Consider the following 15,817-nt stretch of genomic DNA (forward strand, 5'->3'; position numbering starts at 1 on the left):
GGTGGTTAAAAATCCTCCCACAGCCACGCAACTGGGTTTGCCTGGATGGGGGAGTTGGGGACAATAATATTTTTTTGTTATTGTTATCTTTATTTCTGGGACATGCTGCTGTGGTGGGGCAGTGTCTGGATATTGTGGCAGTGATCTTCCAAGTGGCAAGGAGTAAGGCTTGGGGCATCTGTTATGGGAGGGTGACACTGACTGGGGAAGAGTCTTTCCTGAAGAAATGGAGATGCTGTGTAGAAAACGAACTGTGTTATTGGGGAAGAACTGGAGACTCACATTGGCAATGAGTTGGTAACAGTGGATGAGATGCAGCTGACAGAATTTTGGCAACTACTGGGTTTCAGGCTGATGCCCGTCAGTGTGGGGATGGCTGGGGATGGCTTTTCCAGTGTCCTGAGGCTGATGTTGAGAGAATGTCCTTAGCTTTCTGGTGTACTTCCTGCTTTCCCTGCGATAGAAGTACATAAGGGAGCCCTGTGCAGGGCCCAGTGATTTCGAGGCTTCTGCAGATGTGGGTCATGTTTTTCTATCTATCTTCCCAGAAACCTCTGATAACGTTAAGGAAAAATGTCCCTGAAAACCAATTCCCCTCCCCTGAAAATGTTTGTTTGCTGAAGAAGTAACCAGTGATGCTACAGGTAAGTCGCTTCTATCTGAAAAAGATGAGTCTGAGAGACAGATGTACTTTTTTTTCCTGTTTCTTTGTGATACCTTCATAATGGATTGACTGAACATAGCCTGGATTTGGTATTGGACTCAGTGATCCTTATGGGCCCCTTGCAGTTGGAGATATTCCATGATACTATGATTGGCCCAAAGCACCACTGACTGCTCTCGTTCCTTTCTTGCTGGTTCAGGCACAGTGTGAGCAAGTGACAGCCAGCACAAATGGAGGAGGAAACCCTAATGTGTTTCTCAGAGTGGATATGTTGGGCATCGAGGGGATGTTCTCAGTGAAAATGCCACAGTGTTCCCTTGGTAGCTTTTGACAGGTAGCTCATGCTAATGAAGGAGACGTATTCTGTGGGAACTAATGCCTCTGGGTATGGACATAAAAAGAAGCAAGAACCTGACATAGAATGTGAAGGTAGAAAACGAGGCCGGAAGAATGGTTCTTCATCGAGGAGGAGTGCTTAGGTGTGTGATGGCCCCGTGCATTTTTAGCCTTCTTGAAGGATTGGTGTGCTGGGCTATGATGGCTTTGAGTTCCTAAATGAAAGATTCCCTCTGGATTGTTTGGGATCATTGGAGCCTGTTTGCACAGATGTCGAAGAATCTGGTGCTTACTCTTCTGTTTCAGAGGGTGGTGGATTTTGTTTACTGAGAGGTCTAGAGTGTTATCTTCTTTCAGAAGTGGAGGTGGAGGGGGAGTCTGTCTCTCCTGCATAGATCGGGGGATAGCAGGAAGGGTGGTCCTCATGGAAGGAAAGAGCTCTTGCCAAAGTGCGTGTCCGTGCTACACAGAGAGGGTGATATAATGGCACATAAAACGTGTTGATTTAGAGAGAAAGCAGAGAAAAAGAAACGGACGGGGGGGGGGTGGTGGTGGTAGGGGCGGAGGGAAGGGAGGAAGGAAGGACAGGGAAAAGAAGACAAGGAGAAAGGAAGGAAAAGGAAGGAAGGAAGAATGCAGGGAAAGTAAACTGGAAAAGAATGAATCAAGCAAAAGAAAGAAGAGGAAGAAAGGAAGAAACGATAAATGAGTTTTAAGTGTGGACCGACACTATCAGTGTACACAGAAATGTGGTGAGGAAGAGAAATGAAAAATTGAAGGATGCAGAAGAAACGAAGGAGGCAAGGAAAAAATGAAGGAAAGAAGTAAGATTATAAAGAAGAAGAAATAAAGGAAAAAACATACAGGATATGACAAGGGTTCATGTTGTGAAAGAATCCAAGAAGTGAAGTTAAAAAGCAAGGCAGTAAGAAAGCCTAGAAGGGAAGGAGCGAAGAAGCAAGAGAGGAGATGATGAACCCGCACTGAAGTCGCATCTGGTCGCGGAGCGGAGCTGGTCCGTAGCAGCCCCTCCTGTGGACAGAACACCGAGCTCCGGCGCTGTTATCCCGTCATTAGACGGGATGGGTTCGTCTTTGACGGTGTCCGCTGCGGCGGTGGAGGAAACCGGGGAGCTGTCATGCGGGAAAAGGAGAAAGAAGGGTGGGAAAAGAAGGAAAAAGGGCGAGAAGGGCAGGGCAAGGAAGGAAAAGAGAATGGACAGAACAAACAGAAGACAAAACAGAGGAGCAAGAAAGGGTTAGGAAAAGAAGCAAGAATAAAAGTAGAGGGGGGAAGGAAGGAAGAAAGAAACGACGAAAACCTGAGAATTTAAGCAATAAAAAATATTAAAAAAGAAGGAAATTAATAAAGGAAGAGGAAAATAATCTCTGCAAGAAAAGAAAAAGTATAATGAAAAGAAAGACTGGAAGGCAAGAGGAGGGAAAGGAGAGCGAGAGGGGAGCAGCCCAAGTCCCGTGAATTGGGCGGTGTCAGAAAGCTTGTGAGGTGTTGGAGCAGCACACGGTGTCGCTGCAGGCTCAGAAACGGCGTACCGGCGGCTCCGCCCCGGTGCGAACGGCTGAGAGCCCGCCTGTGAGCGCGGGGGGCCGGAGGGGGCCGAAGAGGAGAGCCGGTGCATCTGGGCGGTGGCGAGGAGCCGTGCGGAGCCCGGGCTGCTGACAGAGTCGGCGATGGGCGGTGTGTGTTGGGGTGCCTTGGTGCTGGTGCTGCAGTTGGCCTGGGCACGGGTCGGCAGTCAGGTGCGGTACTCGGTGCCGGAGGAAGCCAAGGCCGGCACGGTGGTGGGCCGGCTGGCGCAGGACCTGGGCCTGGAGGCGGGCGAGCCGGAGGCGCGGCGGCTGCGGCTGGTGTCGCAGGGCCGGCGGGCGAGCGTGGTGGTGAGCGGGGCGAGCGGGGCGCTGGTGGTGAGCTCGCGGCTGGACCGGGAGGAGCTGTGCGGGAAGAGCGCGCCGTGCTCCCTGCGGCTGGAGGTGCTGGTGGAGCGGCCGCTGCGCGTCTTCCATGTGGAGCTGGAGGTCACCGACATCAACGACAACGCCCCGATCTTCCCCGCCGCACGGAAAAACCTCAGTGTATCAGAAAGCACCCCTGTCGGGTCTCGGTTCTCGCTGGAGGGCGCATCGGATGCAGATGTCGGAGCCAACGCGCAGCTCTCGTATAGCCTCATCCCCAGCGAGCATTTCAGAATAGAGGAAGAAAACAGTAACTCACGCAGTAAATCCCTGTTTCTGGTGCTAGCAAAAACTCTGGACCGCGAGACGGTGCCGATTCACCATCTGGTGCTGACGGCGACTGACGGGGGCCGTCCGCCGCTTACTGGCACTGTGGAGCTGGTGATCTTGGTCCTGGATTCAAACGACAATGTGCCGCAGTTCAACCAGTCGGTGTACATCGTAGTTTTGCCCGAAGACGCCTTGGAGGGGGCGGTAGTGGTGCGGCTGAACGCCACGGACCCAGACGAGGGAAGTAATCGAGAAGTGATTTATGAAATGGATGCTGTTGTTCCTCCCTCGGCGTCAGCTGCATTCAGCATCGATGCGAAGAGAGGGGAGATCATGCTGAAGGGCGCTCTGGACTTCGAGGCAGTTGCTTTGTATGAGCTGCACATTAAAGCCAGAGACCAAGGGACTCCCCCGCTGTCGGGACACTGTAAAGTGGTGGTGGAGGTGCTGGACGTGAATGACAACGCACCGGAGGTGTGGGTGACGTCGCTGTCGGTGCCGGTGCCGGAGGACGCGGCGGTGGGGACGGTGGTGGCTCTGCTGAGCGTGTCGGACCGAGACTCGGGGGCGAACGGTCGGGTGCGCTGCACGGTGTGGCCGTTGGCGCCGTTCGGTCTGGTGTCGACGTTCGCGGGCTCGTACTCGCTGGTGCTGCGGGAGGCGCTGGACCGGGAGCGAGTGTCGGAGTACGAGGTGGAGGTGCGGGCGGAGGACGGCGGGGCGCCGCCGCTGCATGCCAGCCGGGGTCTGCGTGTGCCGGTGTCGGACGTGAACGACAACGCGCCGGCGTTCGCGCAGGCCGTGTACACGGTGCTGGCGCGGGAGAACAACGCGGCGGGCGCGGAGCTGGCGCGGCTGTGGGCGCGGGACCCGGACGCGGCGGATAACGGGCGCGTGAGCTACTCGGTGTCGGAGAGCGGCGGCGGAGGCGCGGTGTCAGGCGGCGGGTGGCGTCCGGCGTCGAGCTACGTGTCGGTGGACGCGGAGAGCGGGCGTCTGTGGGCGCTGCAGCCTCTGGACTACGAGGAGCTGCAGGTGCTGCAGTTCGAGGTGCGGGCGGTGGACGCGGGGGAGCCGGCGCTGTGCGGCAACGCCACGGTGCAGCTCTTCGTGCTGGACGAGAACGACAACGCGCCGGTGCTGCTGCCGCCTGCCGGGGGCGGTCCGGGCGCCGGGACGGCGGGCTCGGCGGCGTCGGGTGCAGAATCTGTGGCGCTGTGGGCGTGGGCGTCGTGGGGTGCGCCGGCGGGGCAGGTGGTGGCAAAGATCCGCGCGGTGGACGCGGACTCGGGCTACAACGCGTGGCTGCGCTACGAGCTGTGGGAGCCGCGGGGCAAGGGCCCGTTCCGCGTGGGGCTGTACAGCGGCGAGGTGAGCACGGCGCGGGCGCTGGAGGAGGCGGACGGCCCGCGGCAGCGCTTGGTCATCGTGGTGCGGGACCACGGCGAGCCGGCCCGCTCGGCCACGGCCACGCTCAGCGTGTCGCTGGTGGAGGGCTCTGTGGCGGCGCTGGCGGCCGCTAGCTCGGGCTCTTTGGGGGTGGGGCTGCGGCCGTCGGTGGCCGCGAAGGGCGGTGCATCGTCGGCATCGGCGACGACGACGAACGTGTGGCTGGTGGTGGCCATCTGCGTGGTGTCGAGCCTGTTTCTGCTGGCAGTGGTGCTGTATGGGGCAGCGCGGTGGGCGCCGCGGGCAGCCATTCTCTCGGGTCCCGGTCCAGCCACGCTCGTGTGTGCCAGCGAAGTAGGGAGCTGGTCGTACTCGCAGCGCCAGAGCCGAAGCCTGTGTGTGGCGGACGGTGCGGGCAAGAGCGACCTGATGGTTTTCAGCCCCAACTTCCCTCCGCCGCCCAGTTCCGCGGCAAAGGCGACGCATCCGGATGCGCCTGCTCTGCTGGAGATGGTCAGTGGCGCTCCCTCCCTTCCTTTCTCGTTTGTTGCCCCTTCCCCCGACTTGCTTTTCCCCCTGTTGCCCTTCTCGGTCGCTCGCCCGCTGGGCATTTTCTTGTGTCAGCCGATCTCAGCTCCCTTGTCCTGAGGGCGGTGGGTGCTGTGCCGGTGCTTGAGGATCCTCCGGGCACCTTGGCATCTGCCTCTGAGTCCTGTCTGGAGCACCCCGGCTATTGGTGGTGGGGTCCGTAAAGAAAGGGTTGGCCTAATCGCAGAATCTAATCACAAAGTCTTTAAGAACTCGATTTCTATCTGAAAGTGCTGAAAATGCGCACAGCATGCAGGCAGGTGGGAAGCGTCTAAGAGTGGCTTTGCAGCATTTCATATGTTCTTTGTGCCAGTCATAAAGGAAGGTGAGGATGTGCAAAGGTCTGGATGATTCTCAGTGTGAGCTTTATTGTGGGGAAACACTGAGTGGAAGAACAGTATCTGGCTACTGTGTCAGTGATCCTCGAGTGGCACTGACTGTTGCCTACGCCTGCTTCTCAGGGAGTGTATCCTTGAGATGGGAATAGTTTTCTGAGGGAAATAGAGGTGCTGTATAGAACATGGCCTCTGCCACTGGGAAGAACTGGACCATGTCTGCTTAGATGATCATATTTCCCATGGCAGGAAATAGATGATGCCAGCAGAAAACCTCAGGAAGTGTCCCCATGCACAGTGCCATTTGTCCAGGATCCTCTTGGGACCTCCAGGAGTTCTGTATAACCTTGCACCCCTGTCTCTTTGTTGTTGGTCCAAGACATTGGCAAACCTGGCCTTTCAATAGAGTGGCATAGGATCCTTTGATTTCCTTTTCTCTTTTTAGCAAAATCTCTGTTCTTTTGGTTTTATTTCTCACAGTGGCAACATGTTGGCTATGAGGGAATGAGATACAGATGGTGGAATTTTGACAGCTCTGAGGTTGCAGGGGGCTTGGGTGGTTGGCCATCAGTGTGGGGGATGTTTTTTCTCACTATACCAAGGTGAGGTTGACATTGTGAGAGTATTATTAGCACTCAGGAGTCCCACCTGAGCCCCTGTGACACAAGTGTGTGAGCACAGGGCACTGAGCAATAATTTCACAGCTTTTGGAGAATGCCGCTCATAATTTTTCTGTTCAGATTCCCTAGAAAGTGCTGATAACATCAAGAAATTATGTCCCTTAGAAGCAACTATCCTTTCTTTTGTTAAGAACCAACTATTAATGCTATAGGTAAGTTGCTTCTACTAGAAAAGACTGTGTTTGTGAGACAGGTCTACTTTTGTTCCTGTTTTAGCTGAAGTGTCTTCATGTTGAATCAAAAGAATGTTGACTGTATTTGATCAGCAAAGCACCACTGCCTGGTCTTATACATTTCCTGCTGTTGCCAGGCACAGCTAGGTCAGGTGGAAGCAAGCATGAGTAGAGAAAGGACTCTAATGGTGTTCTTGTAGTTAGGCTTCCAGGGAATGATAGAATTGGAATAGTTTGTGTTGGAAGGTCATCTAATCCAAGCCCTCTGCAATGAGCAGGGATATCTTTAACTATATTCACATTGCTCAGAGCCCAGACCTACTTTCTTGATGGGAAGGATTAACAAAAGCTGGAGTGAACCCTGAGGTAGGAAAGGAAACAGTGGCATGTCTGGGAGGTGAATGTGGCAGTGAGTAGGATCTGGTCATTTCCTGATGAGAAAGTTGACTGTGAGCAATGAGAAGACTTGTGTGTGGTAGGGCAATCCAAAGACTGAGTATTTGGGCAGTGATCCTCAAAGTGGCATTGACATGACCTGGCCTATGTCATGGGAAGGAGTAGCTTGAGTGGGGAAGTGTCTTCCTTGTGGGAAAAGGAGATGCTGTGTAGAACACAGTATTACTGGGGAAGGACTGGACAATGTCTGCTTAGCTGTGGAGATGGCAGTTCCTGTGGCACAGATGGAGGATGTGAATAGAAAACTGTGAGAAGAGGGCCAGCACACAGGGCTGCTCTCCTGGGATCCTCTCTGGGCTTCCAGAAGTTCTGCATATTGTGCGGTCTGATATTCTCTGTGGTATCACTGCTTTTGAAGGTACCTGCTGTATGTGCCTTTAGTAATTTGAAGTGGAGTATTTTTAGTCCAGCAGAACCTTTTTGAAATTGGGAGTCATTTTGACAGCCTTCTCAGAACACTCCTCATTTCTCTCTGGTCTTAGCCCTGTGAGTGAGGGGAAGATGTGCTATCCATATTCAAGATGTTGCAAACCTGGCATCACTGGTTTTCTTCTCTCACATTGTCCATGTTTTGGGAAGAGGGGATGAGATGCAGACTGAATGTTGGCAGCTGTCAGGTGGCAGGTTTCTGTGAGTGTGCGTGAGGGTTTTTCCACTCTCCTGACCTGAGGTTGGTGTTGAGTTAATATCACTATCATTCAGGTTTCTCTCTCTATTCCTCTTTGATACAGGTGCATGAGTGAGCACCACAGTGTCCAGTGTTTTGAAAGCTTTTGGGGAACATGAATAATCTTTTTTCTGTTTAGCCTGCCATGAAATTGCAGATAATTTTAAGGGACAGTGTCCCTCAAAACCAGTTCTCCTTTTTCTGAAGATGACACCAGTGACACTATATGTAAGTTACTCGTACATCAAGAAAATGCATTTTGAAAGAATAGGTTTCTGTTCAGTTGTGGTGTCTTCATGTTGAATCGAGTGAATGTCACCTTCACTGAAGTGCCTGTAGGTTTGGAGCAGCAAAGTGCCACTGCCTGCTCTCATTCCTTTCCTGCTGTTTCCAGGCACAGCATGATCAGGCAGCAGGAAGTGTGGATGGAAAAAGGACCCCAATAAATTTAATGGAATGACAACCAACCTTGTCAATCCCCTTGGTTGACAAGGGGATGTTCTCAGTGAGAATATTGTGGTGTTACCTTGGTGGCTTCTGTTTGGCATGGTATGACAAGTGATCATTTAAATGAGTGAGAACTATTGCATGAAGACTAATGGCCCTGTGTATGGAGGTTCTGTCTGTGTTCTGGCAGAGCATGTGTGCCACAGAGGGACAAGCAAGAACCTGACTTTCAGTGTGGAGGTGGAAAATGAGACCGGAAGAATGGTTCTTCATCGTGCTACATGAAGAATGCTTGGGTGCTGTGGTGGCCCTGTGCTTTATCAGCCTTCCTGAGTAATTGTCATCCTGTGCTGTGACAGGTTTGAGTTCCTGAATGAGAGACTCCTCTGGGTTGTTCTGACTACTTGGAGCCTGTTTGCAGAGCTATTGTAGTACCTGGTGCTTGTGCTTGTGTTTCTGAGGGTAATGGATTCTGTTCTGCTGTAGCAGAGCTGTTCTTTGCCACATGATTGCCTTGCTCTGTTATTTGCTGGGTCCTTGAGAGTACTGGAGGCTGAAGTGCGTGGCTTTCATCCTGAGGGAAGGGGAAGTTGGAGGTGCATGTAAAGCAGGAAAAGAGGAAGGTTCTTTTGTGTCTAGGGGAATGGAAGGTGGCAGGGAAGAGGAATGGGAGCTCTTGCCAAAGGACATGTCAGTGCTTCATGACAAGTGTGGTGTGGCTAATTTAAAAACACTTTGGTAAAGGACAAAATGAGCAGATGATACAGGATGGAATTAAAAGACAAGCAGAGGAAAAGATATGGCAGAGAGGGTCAAGAAATGAAAAGGAAGAGAGAAAGAAAGAAAGAAGAACAGAAAGAGAAAGGAGTGGGGAAAAAGAAAGGTGGGGGAAGGAATCTTTGTAAGAAATAAGTAGGCAAGGAAGAAAGAAAAAATGTAGAAAGAATGATGGAGGAGATGATTGAGACCACCAGCAGGCTCTGATACTACCTCAAGACTCTCAATGGAAATGAGGAACTCGGTATATTCAGTACTCAGGGACGCCCTGCAAGGCGCGGGGAGGAAGAGGAATGAGAGCTCTTGCCAGAGGCCATGTCTGTCCATCCTTGCGAGCATGGTGGAGACATTGGGAAAATATTTTTGTAAAGGAAAAAAAGGAATAGAAGAGACAAGGATGGAAAGAGAAGAGGAGGGGAGGAAATAAGGCCAGTGAAGAGTGAAATACAATTAAGAAAAATAGAGTACAAAAAGTCGAACAGAATGAAAATAAGAAAGAAATAGAGAAAGCAAAGAAAGAGAGGGAGGAGGAAAGGGAGGAAAAGAAGGAATAGAAGGAAGAAGAAAAAGGAAATATGAAGCAAGAAGAGGAAGCAAAGATGGAAGAGATGAGAGAGAAGAAAGTAGGAATCACAAAGAAAGACTGGGTGAGAGAGGTAGAAAGGAAGATGAACGGTAGAGGACGAAAGGAAAGAACAGAAAAGGAGTGAGGAGAGAAAAGCGTCTATGCATACAAACACAGAGCAAGCAAGGACATAAAATGAATGCAAAAAAAAAGGGAATGAAGATAATGAAAGAGAATGGGGAGAAAAAGGTAAGCGAGAGCGGAGCAGCCCGGGTTCGGAGGCTTGGGCAGTGTCGGGAAGCATGTGAGGCGTTGGAGCAGCACACGGTGTCGCTGCAGGGTCAGAAACGGCATGGCGGCGGCTCCGCCCCGGTACGAGCGGCGGAGAGCCCGGCTGTGAGCGCGGGGGGGCGGCCTCGGCCGGCAGGGGAGCTGGTGCATCCGGGTGGCGGCGGGGAGCCGTGCGGGACCCGGGCCGGTGCCAGAGGCAGTGATTGCAGTGGAGATGGGCGTGTGTCGTGGTGCCTTGTTGCGGGTGCTGGTGCTGCAGTTGGTCTGGGCGCTGGTCGGCGGGCAGGTGCGGTACTCGGTGCCGGAGGAAGCCAAGGCCGGCACGGTGGTGGGCCGGCTGGCGCAGGACCTGGGCCTGGAGGCGGGCGAGCCGGAGGCGCGGCAGCTGCGGCTGGTGTCGCAGGGCCGGCGGGCGAGCGTGGAGGTGAGCGGGGCGAGCGGGGCGCTGGTGGTGAGCTCGCGGCTGGACCGGGAGGAGCTGTGCGGGAAGAGCGCGCCGTGCTCCCTGCGGCTGGAGGTGCTGGTGGAGCGGCCGCTGCGCGTCTTCCATGTAGAGCTGGAGATCACGGACATCAACGACAACGCCCCAGTCTTCCCCGCTGCAAGGAAAAACCTCAGCATCGCGGAATTGTCTCTGCCGGGGTCTCGGTTCCCGCTGGAGGGCGCGTCGGATGCAGACGTCGGAGCCAACGCGCAGCTCTCGTATAGCCTCAGCCCCAGCGAGTACTTTATGGTCGATATTAAATCCTCTGATGAACACAGAAAATCTCTCTTCCTGGTACTCACGAAAGCTCTGGACCGCGAGACGATGCCGATTCACCATCTAGTGCTGACGGCGACTGACGGGGGCCGACCTCCGCGGACGGGCACAGTGGAGCTGGTGATCTCGGTGCTGGACGCGAACGACAACGCTCCCCAGTTCAACCAGTCTGTGTATAAAGTGCAGCTCCTGGAAAGCGCTGCAGAGGGAACGCTGGTGGCTCGGGTAAACGCCACGGATCCGGACGAAGGTCTGAATAAGGAGTTTACTTACAGTCTAGTCAGTTCTGTTCCTGTTGCTAAGAAAGATCTGTTCTCCATTGATCCAAAGACCGGCGAGATCAGACTGACGGGCGCCCTGGACTTTGAAGACGTCCGCTTACACGAGTTGCAAATCGAAGCACGAGACAAAGGCTTCCCGCCGCTGTCCGGACACTGCGGCGTGGAGCTGGAGGTGCTGGACGTGAACGACAACGCACCGGAGGTGTGGGTGACGTCGCTGTCGGTGCCGGTGCCGGAGGACGCGGCGGTGGGGACGGTGGTGGCACTGCTGAGCGTGTCGGACCGGGACTCGGGGGCGAACGGTCGGGTGCGCTGCACGGTGTGGCCATCGGCGCCGTTCGGTCTGGTGTCGGCGTTCGCGGGCTCGTACTCGCTGGTGCTGCGGGAGGCGCTGGACCGGGAGCGGGTGTCTGAGTACGAGGTGGAGGTGCGGGCGGAGGACGGCGGGACGCCGCCTCAGCACGCCAGCCGGGGTCTGCGTGTGCCGGTGTCGGACGTGAACGACAACGCGCCGGCGTTCGCGCAGGCCGTGTACACGGTGCTGGCGCGGGAGAACAACGCGGCGGGCGCGGAGCTGGCGCGGCTGTGGGCGAGGGACCCGGACGAGGCGGACAACGGGCGCGTGAGCTACTCGGTGTCGGAGAGCGGTGTCGGGGCGGCGGTGTCAGGCGGCGGGTGGCGTCCGGCGTCGAGCTACGTGTCGGTGGACGCGGAGAGCGGGCGGCTGCGGGCGCTGCAGCCGCTGGACTACGAGGAGCTGCAGGTGCTGCAGTTCGAGGTGCGGGCGGTGGACGCGGGGGAGCCGGCGCTGTGCGGCAACGCCACGGTGCAGCTCTTCGTGCTGGACGAGAACGACAACGCGCCGGTGCTGCTGCCGCCTGCCGGGGGCGGTCCGGGCGCCGGGGCCGCGGGCTCGGCGGCGTCGGGTGCGGGCTCGGCAGACCTGTGGGCGTGGGCGTCGTGGGGTGCGCCGGCGGGGCAGGTGGTGGCAAAGATCCGCGCGGTGGACGCGGACTCGGGCTACAACGCGTGGCTGCGCTACGAGCTGTGGGAGCCGCGAGGCAAGGGCCCGTTCCGCGTGGGGCTTTACAGCGGCGAGGTGAGCACGGCGCGGGCGCTGGAGGAGGCGGACGGCCCGCGGCAGCGCTTGGTCATCGTGGTGCGGGACCACGGCGAGCCGGCCCGCTCGGCCACGGCCACGCTCAGCGTGTCGCTGGTGGAGGGCCCTGAGGCGGCGCTGGCTGCCGCGAGCTCGGGCTCTTTGGGGGCGGGGCTGCGGCCGGCGGAAGGCGGTGCATCGGCAGCATCAGCGACGACGACGAACGTGTGGCTGGTGGTGGCCATCTGCGCGGTGTCGAGCCTGTTTCTGCTGGCGGTGGTGCTGTATGGGGCGGCGCGGTGGGTGCCGCGGGCGGCCGTGCTGTCGGGTCCCGGTCCGGCCACGCTCGTGTGCGCCAGCGAAGTAGGGAGCTGGTCGTACTCGCAGCGCCAGAGTCGGAGCCTGTGTGTGGGGGACGGTGCGGGCAAGAGCGACCTGATGGTTTTCAGCCCCAACTTCCCTCCGCCGGCCGGAGCTGCGGCGAAGGAGATGCATTCGGATGGGCCCTCTCTGCTGGAGACGGTCAGTGGCGCTCCCTCCTTTCCTTTTTCGCCTTTTGCCCTTTCCCCCGTCGCCCTTTGCCTCCTGTTGCCCTTCTCGCCCGCCCCCTGGGTAGTTGCTGGTGTGAGCCGATCTCAGCCCCCTGGTCCTCATGGTAATGGGTGCTGGGCGGCCGCCTTGGGATCTGCCTCCGTGTGCTGGCCGAAGTACTGCGGCTCTTGTTGGTGTTATTTGTGGTATTTCATCATCTTCTTTGGTTGTCCTCTGCAGGAGAGGTGATGTCAGGTAACATTTAGGACTTCAGGAGTTTCTGTATCTGTGGTGAATTTTCTCCAATTAAATTCCGTCACCAGAATTATAATAAAATTAGGGTAGGAGTTGTATATTTTTCCATTTTCTTTTGCAAGGCTGTTGTAACTCCTCTCAGTAGCATAAAGTGTTCAGGCAGAAGACCATCAACCACTGTAGGTGTCAGAAACTGCAAGCTTCCTATTGTATTTCTGTTGTAAATCCAATCATGCTGTAGATTTCCATTCCTGGCCTGTTTGGATGGCCGTTAAATATTTGTGTCATCAGCATTGTCAGCCTCAGGGAAAAGCTGAAAGCTTTCTCTTATAATGACGACAAATTCTCTTCTACATTAGGTAGCATCATAATGTTGTGTACTCATGATAATTCGGGTTGTTCTATCACGGAGGGAACTTAATGCCCATTGCCATCAGTGCTATCCTGCCTCCATCTTAACAAATACATGTGTAACATTTCAGAGGTGTAACAGAGCTCACAGGTGTGGATGAGTTCCATCTGAGATAACAAAATTTGAAGGGTCAGTTATAGAGTGTCTGCTCAACCCAGTGTGTATGATAAAACAAATGTGATGTCAACAGTTGTGAATTTGTGCTCCTGACCAGTGAAGTGGTGTTACATGCACTGGACCGCTTTAATGGTCTTTCAGTATTTGCACCTTCTTGCAAAGGAAAAAAACAAACAGAACCCTCCCAATAACACCCCCGTAAATCCAGATTGTCCTACAGAACCAATATAATATGTTACACTAGGTGCTTGTCCACATTTGGGTTGTTCTGTCACAGCATTAAATCAATGCCATTGCAATGTAGAGCTGATCTAACATCACCTTTTGAATGTTTAAAGTGTGCTGCACACAGTCTGTACAATAAGAATCATTTGGAATTTCTTCATGTGCTCTCATTGTTTGGAAGGGTCCACAAATGCTCGAGTGAGGCCTGAGTTGGGGAAAAGAACAGAGGGATGTCAAGCAGGTGAATGTTGCAGTGTCCCTGAGTAGGATGTTAGCACCTCATGATATGAAGGTTGATCTTGAGCTATGGGAAGACTTGCCTGAATTGGAAATCTTTGGGAGGATCATGGGCTGTGTAGTAAGGCAGTAGTGGGAGATTACATACTTTTCCTGAGAACACATCTCCCAGACTGGGGAGTGGGGAATGACCAGAGTATAGCATGAAGCAGGAAGGGCACAGACTGTTCCTGCCCAGGATCCTTTCCCAGGATCCAGGCTGTTTGGAATTCGGGGCCTTCTGGATCTTGAGATAGTGTGTGGTACTGAAATGCCAACAATGTCTTCTGAGCTTGAGAATATCTCCCAGCAGACACAGTGCCTTGTGCTGCTGCTGCCTGATGTAGGGAATGTGCTGGGTAAGAGTTGGTGGGATGCTGCCTGCTGAATACCGTCTGCTGAACCTTTTCACTCCTGTTTTGGAAAAGTTTTGGGTAGGTAGTATTTCAACCTGCTATCCTTGTGTAGTGGCAGGTATCTACAGTGTTTCCACAGGCACTGATGTTGCCGTGATGGTTCATTGGTTCTGTTCAGGCAGGATTTCTCAGGATACATGAAGAGGTGGGTGTAACCTCCATGCACTCAATTTCCCCTACTTGTGTATCTGCACTGCTAGCCTTTGTAGGGATGGTGTGTCCTGCTGTCACACATGGTTCATTCTGATGTCTGGTCATACACATCCAGCTCTGCTTTTCTGGCATTCGGTGTGGTTCTCTTGAAGAATAAGATCCGTGTGGCCTTGGATCAGAGGTGTCAGAGCCCTAATTGAAGCATTTTTAAGAGCTCAATTTCAATTTGAAACTTAGTGTGCAGAAAGGGTATCACTCCATATGTTCTGGTGGCAATCATGAGGGAAGGTGAGTATGTGCAAAGACCTGGGTCATGGTCTGAGAGGGGTTTGAGCAGGAGCATCTCCATGTGATGAAGCAATATCAAGGTGTGGCAGTGATGGTACTGAGTAGGGCCTGTGACTTTGTCAGTGGGAGCATGACCTTGGGCAGGGAAGAGCATACCCTGAGGGAAAAGATGATGCTCTGGAGAATGCAATCTGTGTCACTGGGGATAACTGGAGAATGTCTGCTTAGCTGTGGAGATCACATTTCCCATGGCACGGGTTTGAGTGTGCCAATAGATAAGCTTGAGAAGAGGCCTGGTGCACAGGACTGCTCTCCTGGGATCCTCTCAGAGGTTCCAGAATTCTGTATGTTGTCAGGGCCTGGTGTTCTCTGTGGTATCACTGCTTTTGAAGGTAACTGCTGTACGTTCCTTTAATCATCTGTTCTTGATGTGGAATGTTGTTGGTTAACAGAATATTTTGAACATTTGTGTCATCTTTCTGGTGTTAGTCTTGCAAGGGAGGGGAAAAAGTGCTTTTTGTAATCAAAATGTCAGCAAACCTACTGGTGCAGTAGAGTGGCATGGGTGTCTCCTGCCTTCTACTCTTTTCTATAGCAAAAATGCCCACCCTTTGTTTATTTCTTCTCTTATGCTGTCAGTGTGTTGTAAACAGGGGATGAGATGGAGATGAATTTTGGCAGCTGTCAGGTAGCAGGATTCATGAGTGTGTGGGAAGGCTTTTCCATCCTCCTGAGATGATCATGTTCTTAAGAGAATGTCACCAGCTTTCAGGTTTCCTTCTGCTTCACCTTTGATAGAGGTGCATGAGGGAGCACCATACCATGTCCAGCGTTTCCAAAGCTTTTGGAGAACATGAGTAATTTTCTCTGTCCAGTATCTCCCTAAATTGCAGATATTATTAAGGCATAATATCCCTCAAAAGCAATTCTGCTGTCCTGAAAGTGTTGTTGGGGTTTTTTTGTTTGTTTGTTTTTTGTTTTGGGGTTTTTTGATTTTTATTCTGAAGATGACACTATTGATGCTACAGGTAAGTCACTTATTACCGAGAATGTGTTTGAGAGGCTGATGTACTTATGTTGTTCTTCAGTTGGGGTTTCTTTATGTTGGATTAACAGAATCTTGCCTGGATGAAAATGCCTGTAGATTTAGACCAACAAGCACCAATACCTGGGCTCATTCCTTTCCTTCTGCTGCCTGGCAGAATTTGAGCACTTGGAATCAGGGACAGATAGAGGGACCTTGATCCGTTCCTTGTAGTGGAGGCATTGGGCATTGAGGCATTGGGCATGTTCTCAGTGAAAATGCCGTGGTGTTACCTTGGTGGCTTTTGTTTGGCTGTGTGATGAGTAGATCATGCTAAGGAGTGAGAGTAAGGGGACTAAATATTCCATG

At 53.5% G+C, this 15,817-nt stretch overlaps 2 pseudogenes across 2 annotated transcripts; both read left to right on the forward strand.

Moving 5' to 3' along the window:
• Window positions 1-1,690: 1,690 nt before the first annotated feature.
• Window positions 1,691-6,487, forward strand: LOC308225781 (protocadherin alpha-10 pseudogene; annotated as a pseudogene). Its single transcript has 2 exons — window positions 1,691-5,145; window positions 6,452-6,487. The product of its transcript is annotated as a protocadherin alpha-10 pseudogene (transcript).
• A 3,049-nt stretch (window positions 6,488-9,536) lies between these two features.
• Window positions 9,537-14,336, forward strand: LOC308225782 (protocadherin alpha-8 pseudogene; annotated as a pseudogene). The gene is made up of 3 exons: window positions 9,537-9,692; window positions 9,748-12,273; window positions 14,289-14,336. The product of its transcript is annotated as a protocadherin alpha-8 pseudogene (transcript).
• The last annotated feature ends 1,481 nt before the right edge of the window (window positions 14,337-15,817 follow it).

Source organism: Psittacula echo (genome assembly GCF_963264785.1).
Source record: "Psittacula echo genome assembly, chromosome: 11".
In the NCBI taxonomy this organism is placed as follows: Eukaryota; Metazoa; Chordata; class Aves; order Psittaciformes; family Psittacidae; genus Psittacula; species Psittacula echo.